Genomic DNA, 7,500 nt, shown 5'->3' with positions numbered 1-7,500 from the left:
TGTCTCCCCCTCTGGGTCTTTCTTTCTCTCCTCTCTCACTCTTGCTCTGGGGCTGCTCTGCTCTTCTGCTCTCCTCCTCTGGCTTCTCACAGACTGACCCTGATCTTAGATGGTGCCCACCTTAAATACTCCCTCTATGTGTGAGCTCAGGTGACCAGCACCCAATGAGCTCCTATCTTTACCCAGGCTGCTCCCCCTATCTGCCCCTACACTACTGGGATGTACCACCCCCCTCCCACTCCAGCCAGGAACAGACTCGGTCGTACCTGCACATTTCTAAGTGGGAGTACCGTTGGTCTGCTCCTCGGAAATGGGATGTGTGTAGTGCATGCAGCTGACTGAGCTCAGTTCCACACTCCATCCTTACCCGGGAGTGGAATATCACACCTCTGGGTTGAGGTGCAATACCCCTGTAGCAGCCGAATCCTCAGGGTGCTACATTCCCCCCTGGTAAATCACAGCACGTCCTCGGGCTGTAAGATATAAAACAACACCAAACATACAATTTTTGCATAAACAACATAATAAAACATATAAAACAACATATATTAGCAGCATCATAAAACTTTTCATATAAAACATTCTCGTAGTCGTTTCTTGCTTCTAACTCCTCCTCCGGACACTGTGCAACGTGTGCCCGGGAAAAGTGCAACAGTTTCTCTAGAAAAATGGTCTTCCTATAAAACCGGTAGGGGGCGCTTTAGGAAGCGCAACTATTTACAAGGGGATATGGCCGCTCTCAGTCCTCGGCCAGGTATTAGGAAAGGGATGACCGCTCTCAGTCCTCGGTCAGTGGGGAAATGGGACACACTGGAACAGTTCAATTTGCTGGTCCCAACAGGGACTATAATAGCAACAACAGTTCACTGTGCCCCGACGGGCAACTATATACAGCTTGTACTCTGCTGTACTCAACGACGACGTCCTCCTGCTCTTTCTTTGTGGTTACCTTTAACTTCAGACCCGTCCGGGTCCTCTTGCTCCTCCTCACACCGCAGCTCCTCCTCCGTCAGGCGATGCACATGGAGGGCGTAGGGTCCTTTGGCACACTTGTGCCGGGTGAAGGTGACCTCGTCCCCTATATACAGGTCACGTCCTCTGTGTCCCTCCGGTAGGTGGGACTCAACGTCTCTTCTTGTCACGAAGACGTCGCCTGGGGTGCGGTGATCTCGGATGAAGCCCCACCCGTGCTGCATATTAAACTTGATCACAGTCCCGGTGGAAGGGGGACCATGAGCTGCACGGGGACTCCTCCTGGCCCGGCTCTTCTGCTCCGCGCTCCTTATCTGGGCTTGTTGTTCCCGGACCCGCCTCTCTCTCCGCTCCCTCTCGAAGACCTCGAGCTGTTGCCGGCAGCACTCTGCACGCTCCGCTGCAGCTGCCCGGGTCTCCTGAGTGAACCCCATGAGATCTTCTCCGGTGGGGTCCCACTCAAACTGTGCCTCCTCTAGCGGGGGCGAGGTCCTTTTTACGGGCTTTGGAACCGGAATCAGGGGTTCATCTAGGGGTCTCTCTTTCCGGAGTCGGGGATGGTGAAACTCCGGTGGCCATATAAAGGGCTGCCCATCCGGGCACGTATGTTGGGCGAACAAATCTTCTCCCAGATGCGGCACTCTTGGTTTTATGGGCGCGGTGGTGGTGGCGCCCGGGTTGCCCAGGCCTTGCGGCCAGGCCTGGGGCACCTGGAAAGTGAAGGGCACCGTAAGGACGGCGGCGCCCTGGGCTACTTGGCCCTGCGACCAGGCCGGTGGCTCCGCGGAGGTAGGGGGCGCTGTTGGTATTGCGGCGCCCGGGGGTACTAGGCCTTGCGACCAGGCTGGTGGTACTTCCTGCTTGGTCACGCTCGGGGTCGAGGCGTGTGACGTCACAGGGGTCGCGGCTGCGGCTTCCGGTTGAGGCCTAGTCTGTGGCGGTGACGTTGCGGTTACGGGCACGGCAGGGGGTACTTCGGGCTCTGCGACGGGGAGCTGGGGCAGGTACGCGGTTTCCCGGTTTGGGGTAGAGACGTCCCCTTTACCTGCCTCCTTTCGTTCGGCTCCCTTCTCGGCGCCGTCTCCGGCCTTCAGTCCTCCTGCGCCATCCTCAGAGGCGGTCTGTCTCCTCGTCTCGGGTGGCGTGCTCCGCTGACGAGTTCTTGTCTGCTGGGCCATCTCACGGCTCCACTCCGCCAACGTCTCTCGCTGCACCCGGGCCATCCTCTGTGCGAGGCCCTCCAGCGCGGTCTGTGCACACTCCCGATCTCGGGGGAGCTGTGCCAGGACCTCCACTAAGCCTAGTGGGGTCGTTGCTTCTAGCAGGCTCCTGACCAACGGGTCGGTGCTGCTCTGCTCTTCTCCCGTTATCTCCAGCAGGCCTTCTGGAGTGGCGACCGGCAACAGGCTCCTGACCACTGGGTCGGTGCTGCCTGGAGTGGCGGCTCGCATCAGGCTCCTGACCACTGGGTCGGTGCTGCCTGGCTCTCCCTCCATCTCCGGGTAGGCTCTTTCTGGACTCTGCTCCAGGCTTCTTGTCTCCGGGTGCGCTCTCTCCAGACTGCTCCAGGCGACACCCATCTTTGCTCTCTTCTTCTCAGTCCTCCCACTTCGAAGGCGGTCCCGGGGCCACTTGGTGATTGTTAGCTCCAGGGGCAGTTCTTTCACGCTGACAGACACCTCTAGCATCACAGTCTCTGTTGGTGGGGGCGGTTTCCACTTTTGGCGCCATTTTCGGTCCTGGCCCACGATGGGAGGTGGCCTCTTGCCACCCTCTAGCACGCCCATAATGGCGTCCGCTCCGACAAGGCGGGAAACCTTTGGAAATGGCGGGAATCGTCTCCCAGTGGCGGGAAACTCTGCAGATGGCGGGAAAAAGCTGTTAATGGCGGACAACCGGCGGGAAACGACCTGTGATGGGGTCCGATGGCGGGGACCCTCCGGAACCGGCGGGAGACTTCTTTTTGAGGTAAACTTGTTCTTTTCTTCAGGCACGCAGTACCCGGGTGTTGCGGGCACGTGATCCTGCCGACTACGCCAAAGTTGACGCGCCCCTTGGGCCATGTTGTTAGGGATACCCGGAGCCGGATCAGATGGGGGTTGTAGTCTCCGAGTGGCTGTGACCCGGTCCGTGCCCAGGGTGTCAAACTCAGTGTGTGGCAGTCCTTATAGATGTTATTAGTGTCGACTACGCCACCCGTTGATTTGCGGTCAAAAGGCCGCCGCTGCAAGATGGTCCGCTGAGGCTGGTGGTGTGTGTGCAGCTGCGGTAGTATAACCCCCAACGGGAGGGGTATAGCCTCAGGGGGTCAGGTGCAGAGGATGGGGGTTGTGGTGGTGCAGGGATGATGGTAATTAAAGACAGAGTCGGGTTGTGCAGTTCAGGGTGTTTACTTACTGCAGATATTCCGGTCACTCCGGCCTTGAGTGACCACCCGAGCCGTGCTGCGTCCACCAGGTCCTGGATTCAGCCAACCCCCAAGCAAGTCCGGAGCGTGTCCCTGAGCCCTCCTTCTTGTCCTTTCTTCTGGCCGTCCCCACCAGGGGTCCACCTAGGTCCAGCTCCCTCGGGCCTTCTGTTGGGAGACCCTTGGCCTTGGGTTCCCTGACCCTACACGTGGTTTGCCTTCAGGGTGGATGTGGTGGGTGGCCGTGGCAGATCCTGCCCACGGCCTCCGGTCTCTGGCTGAGGTATGCTTTAGCCCCCACCAGTTTGGGATCCGGTACCCTATTGCCAACTCTTCACCCTGGGGTTGTACTTGGGTTCTCAGAGTTCCTTCTGTCTCCCCCTCTGGGTCTTTCTTTCTCTCCTCTCTCACTCTTGCTCTGGGGCTGCTCTGCTCTTCTGCTCTCCTCCTCTGGCTTCTCACAGACTGACCCTGATCTTAGATGGTGCCCACCTTAAATACTCCCTCTATGTGTGAGCTCAGGTGACCAGCACCCAATGAGCTCCTATCTTTACCCAGGCTGCTCCCCCTATCTGCCCCTACACTACTGGGATGTACCACCCCCCTCCCACTCCAGCCAGGAACAGACTCGGTCGTACCTGCACATTTCTAAGTGGGAGTACCGTTGGTCTGCTCCTCGGAAATGGGATGTGTGTAGTGCATGCAGCTGACTGAGCTCAGTTCCACACTCCATCCTTACCCGGGAGTGGAATATCACACCTCTGGGTTGAGGTGCAATACCCCTGTAGCAGCCGAATCCTCAGGGTGCTACATTACCACCCCCTCAATTCCCTCCCGCTCCTTCCTAGCACTGAGGTTAGCTCCTGGGCAGCTGTCTGATTGGGTTAGTTACACAAGCTTCTTTGAAGAAGAAGACGTTACTTCTGCTGGCCCTCGTTAGGCGGTCGCCCTCTAAAACCATCCCCTGGGCAGCTGCTGAAAGCCTGGCCCCTTCACAGCGCGAGATGCTTTTAACGCCATCATTTGCATACGGCCGGCTGCGGGGTCAATAAGCACTCCTAGCCGTGGCAAGGAGCTAGGTGTGAGGCCTGGTAGAGGCGGCGGGGTTGCGTCCTTATCTTAGAGGTCTTGGGGGGCTTGGTAGGCTTGGGACTTCCAGCCTCTACTTTACGTAAGGTCGGTGTCCAGCAAGGCGCCACTCAATGCTAGCCGAGCTGGGCAAGATGGCAAAACGTCATCAAAATTGTCTACAATACCTGGTGTTCTCAGGAGGTGTCCCAACCAAGTATTTCCGAACCCATCTCTGCTTTGCTTCCGAGATCGGACGTATCCAAGGTGGTATGGCCAGTAGACGCTGCTTGGCCCATCGCCCGGCCAGCCTTCCTCAGGCTCGCGTGGGGACCAGAACTCTGGCCGTTCTGGGGCGGTCTCCGAAGGACCGATGCATAGGCTGTGCCGTCCCTATAGGTGTTGTTTGTTGAGCAATGAAACACCTGCCGCATCAGATGTGTTTAAAAATGGCTCGGCGCAGGGTCTCCTGCAGGCTAAACCGTTCATCGCGGGGATGTGACAGAAAGAGCAAGCTGGACCCGCAACTTGGGGTGGAGCGAAACGCCCAGGAGTGAATGAAGGAAGAGGGTGAGATGGTTGCGAGTGAATTTGAGCTGCTCTTCTGGGGGGTCGTGTGGCCTGCAAAGGTGTTTTGCTTGGGTTGTGCTGTAAACTGGCCTCCAGGTTACCGGTGGTTGCCTCCAGGTCAGCGGTGGTTGCCTCCAGTCATGCGGGAGTCGCTGGTCCTGGTGAAAAGAAGCCTAGTATTAAAAGTAAATAAGCAACAATGCTGGAGGCCCACGGTGATGAGAAGGATGCTGGTATTTTGCAAGGATTAAATAGCGCAAGAGAGAAAGCAAATGAAAAGAAGAAAGGAGCATGTGTGCGCTTGTGAAAAAAGGAATGGAAAAAAGGCATAGAGGAGAGTGACCCCTGCTGGTGGAAGTAAGAAAAGGCAAAAGCCTACAGCACCTGGTATTCCCAGGCGGTCTCCCATCCAAGTACTAACCAGGCCCAACCCTGCTTAGCTTCCAAGATCAGACGAGATTGGGCGTGTTCAGGGTGGTGTGGCCGTAGGCAGAGACAGGCCTCTCACTTGCTGCTTTTCAACTTTGACGTCCGGTTGCCGGCTGCCCTTTCCAGTGCTTAGTAAGACAAGGTGCTTTTGTGCTTTCTTTTCTCTTCACTTTTTTGCTGGCTCCTTAAAAAGGTCTTGTAGACAGAACGCCCCGCTCAGAGCCGCTGAGCTCACTGATCGGCTGCCGCGCTGTCGACGGAACGTCAGCGTCGCGGCCAATGCCACAGGCCGGGAGCAGCGGCGAGACTCACCGGTAGACCTGGGTAGGGTGAGTAGGGCGCGGTTAGTTGCTTTCTAATAGCCTGCAGCCGGGGATTAACTTTTAATGAAAGGGAGCAACCCTTTTGACTGTCTGCAGCGCGCCGTACCTAGGAAGCGCACACTCACACACAGCGAGCATGCACAAGTTGCTCGCACGAGACCACATTCCCTATTTGCACCTGCAGCTTTTCCGCCACCATGCGTCAGACTCTCCTGCCTGTCTTATTATTATTTCAGGGCCTTAGCAGGAACCACCCCCTCAATTCCCTCCCGCTCCTTCCTAGCACTGAGGTTAGCTCCTGGGCAGCTGTCTGATTGGGTTAGTTACACAAGCTTCTTTGAAGAAGAAGACGTTACTTCTGCTGGCCCTCGTTAGGCGGTCGCCCTCTAAAACCATCCCCTGGGCAGCTGCTGAAAGCCTGGCCCCTTCACAGCGCGAGATGCTTTTAACGCCATCATTTGCATACGGCCGGCTGCGGGGTCAATAAGCACTCCTAGCCGTGGCAAGGAGCTCGGTGTGAGGCCTGGTAGAGGCGGCGAGGTTGCGTCCTTATCTTAGAGGTCTTGGGGGGCTTGGGAGGCTTGGGACTTCCAGCCTCTACTTTACGTAAGGTCGGTGTCCAGCAAGGCGCCACTCAATGCTAGCCGAGCTGGGCAAGATGGCAAAACGTCATCAAAATTGTCTACAATACCTGGTGTTCTCAGGAGGTGTCCCAACCAAGTATTTCCGAACCCATCTCTGCTTTGCTTCCGAGATCGGACGTATCCAAGGTGGTATGGCCAGTAGACGCTGCTTGGCCCATCGCCCGGCCAGCCTTCCTCAGGCTCGCGTGGGGACGAGAACTCTGGCCGTTCTGGGGCGGTCTCCGAAGGACCGATGCATAGGCTGTGCCGTCCCTATAGGTGTTGTTTGTTGAGCAATGAAACACCTGCCGCATCAGATGTGTTTAAAAATGGCTCGGCGCAGGGTCTCCTGCAGGCTAAACCGTTCATCGCGGGGATGTGACAGAAAGAGCAAGCTGGACCCGCAACTTGGGGTGGAGCGAAACGCCCAGGAGTGAATGAAGGAAGAGGGTGAGATGGTTGCGAGTGAATTTGAGCTGCTCTTCGGGGGGGTCGTGTGGCCTGCAAAGGTGTTTTGCTTGGGTTGTGCTGTAAACTGGCCTCCAGGTTACTGGTGGTTGCCTCCAGGTCAGCGGTGGTTGCCTCCAGTCATGCGGGAGTCGCTGGTCCTGGTGAAAAGAAGCCTAGTATTAAAAGTAAATAAGCAACAATGCTGGAGGCCCACGGTGATGAGAAGGATGCTGGTATTTTGCAAGGATTAAATAGCGCAAGAGAGAAAGCAAATGAAAAGAAGAAAGGAGCATGTGTGCGCTTGTGAAAAAAGGAATGGAAAAAAGGCATAGAGTAGAGTGACCCCTGCTGGTGGAAGTAAGAAAAGGCAAAAGCCTACAGCACCTGGTATTCCCAGGCGGTCTCCCATCCAAGTACTAACCAGGCCCAACCCTGCTTAGCTTCCAAGATCAGACGAGATTGGGCGTGTTCAGGGTGGTGTGCCCGTAGGCAGAGACAGGCCTCTCACTTGCTGCTTTTCAACTTTGACGTCCGGTTGCCGGCTGCCCTTTCCAGTGCTTAGTAAGACAAGGTGCTTTTGTGCTTTCTTTTCTCTTCACTTTTTTGCTGGCTCCTTAAAAAGGTCTTGTAGACAGAACGCCCCGCTCAGAGCCGCTGA

The 7,500-nt window shown here is 56.5% G+C and overlaps 2 non-coding genes across 2 annotated transcripts; both read right to left on the bottom strand.

Moving 5' to 3' along the window:
• Window positions 1-5,389: 5,389 nt before the first annotated feature.
• Window positions 5,390-5,508, bottom strand: LOC141266910 (5S ribosomal RNA). The gene has a single exon (XR_012320929.1). It is a non-coding gene; the product is annotated as a 5S ribosomal RNA (ribosomal RNA).
• A 1,706-nt stretch (window positions 5,509-7,214) lies between these two features.
• Window positions 7,215-7,333, bottom strand: LOC141269717 (5S ribosomal RNA). Its single transcript, XR_012321533.1, has one exon. It is a non-coding gene; the product is annotated as a 5S ribosomal RNA (ribosomal RNA).
• Window positions 7,334-7,500: the final 167 nt, after the last annotated feature.

This window comes from Phyllobates terribilis, unplaced genomic scaffold (assembly GCF_046119375.1).
Source record: "Phyllobates terribilis strain yellow unplaced genomic scaffold, ASM4611937v1 Scaffold_4__5_contigs__length_816908805, whole genome shotgun sequence".
NCBI classification, from domain to species: Eukaryota; Metazoa; Chordata; class Amphibia; order Anura; family Dendrobatidae; genus Phyllobates; species Phyllobates terribilis.
This window is presented reverse-complemented; position numbering and strand designations above follow the sequence as displayed.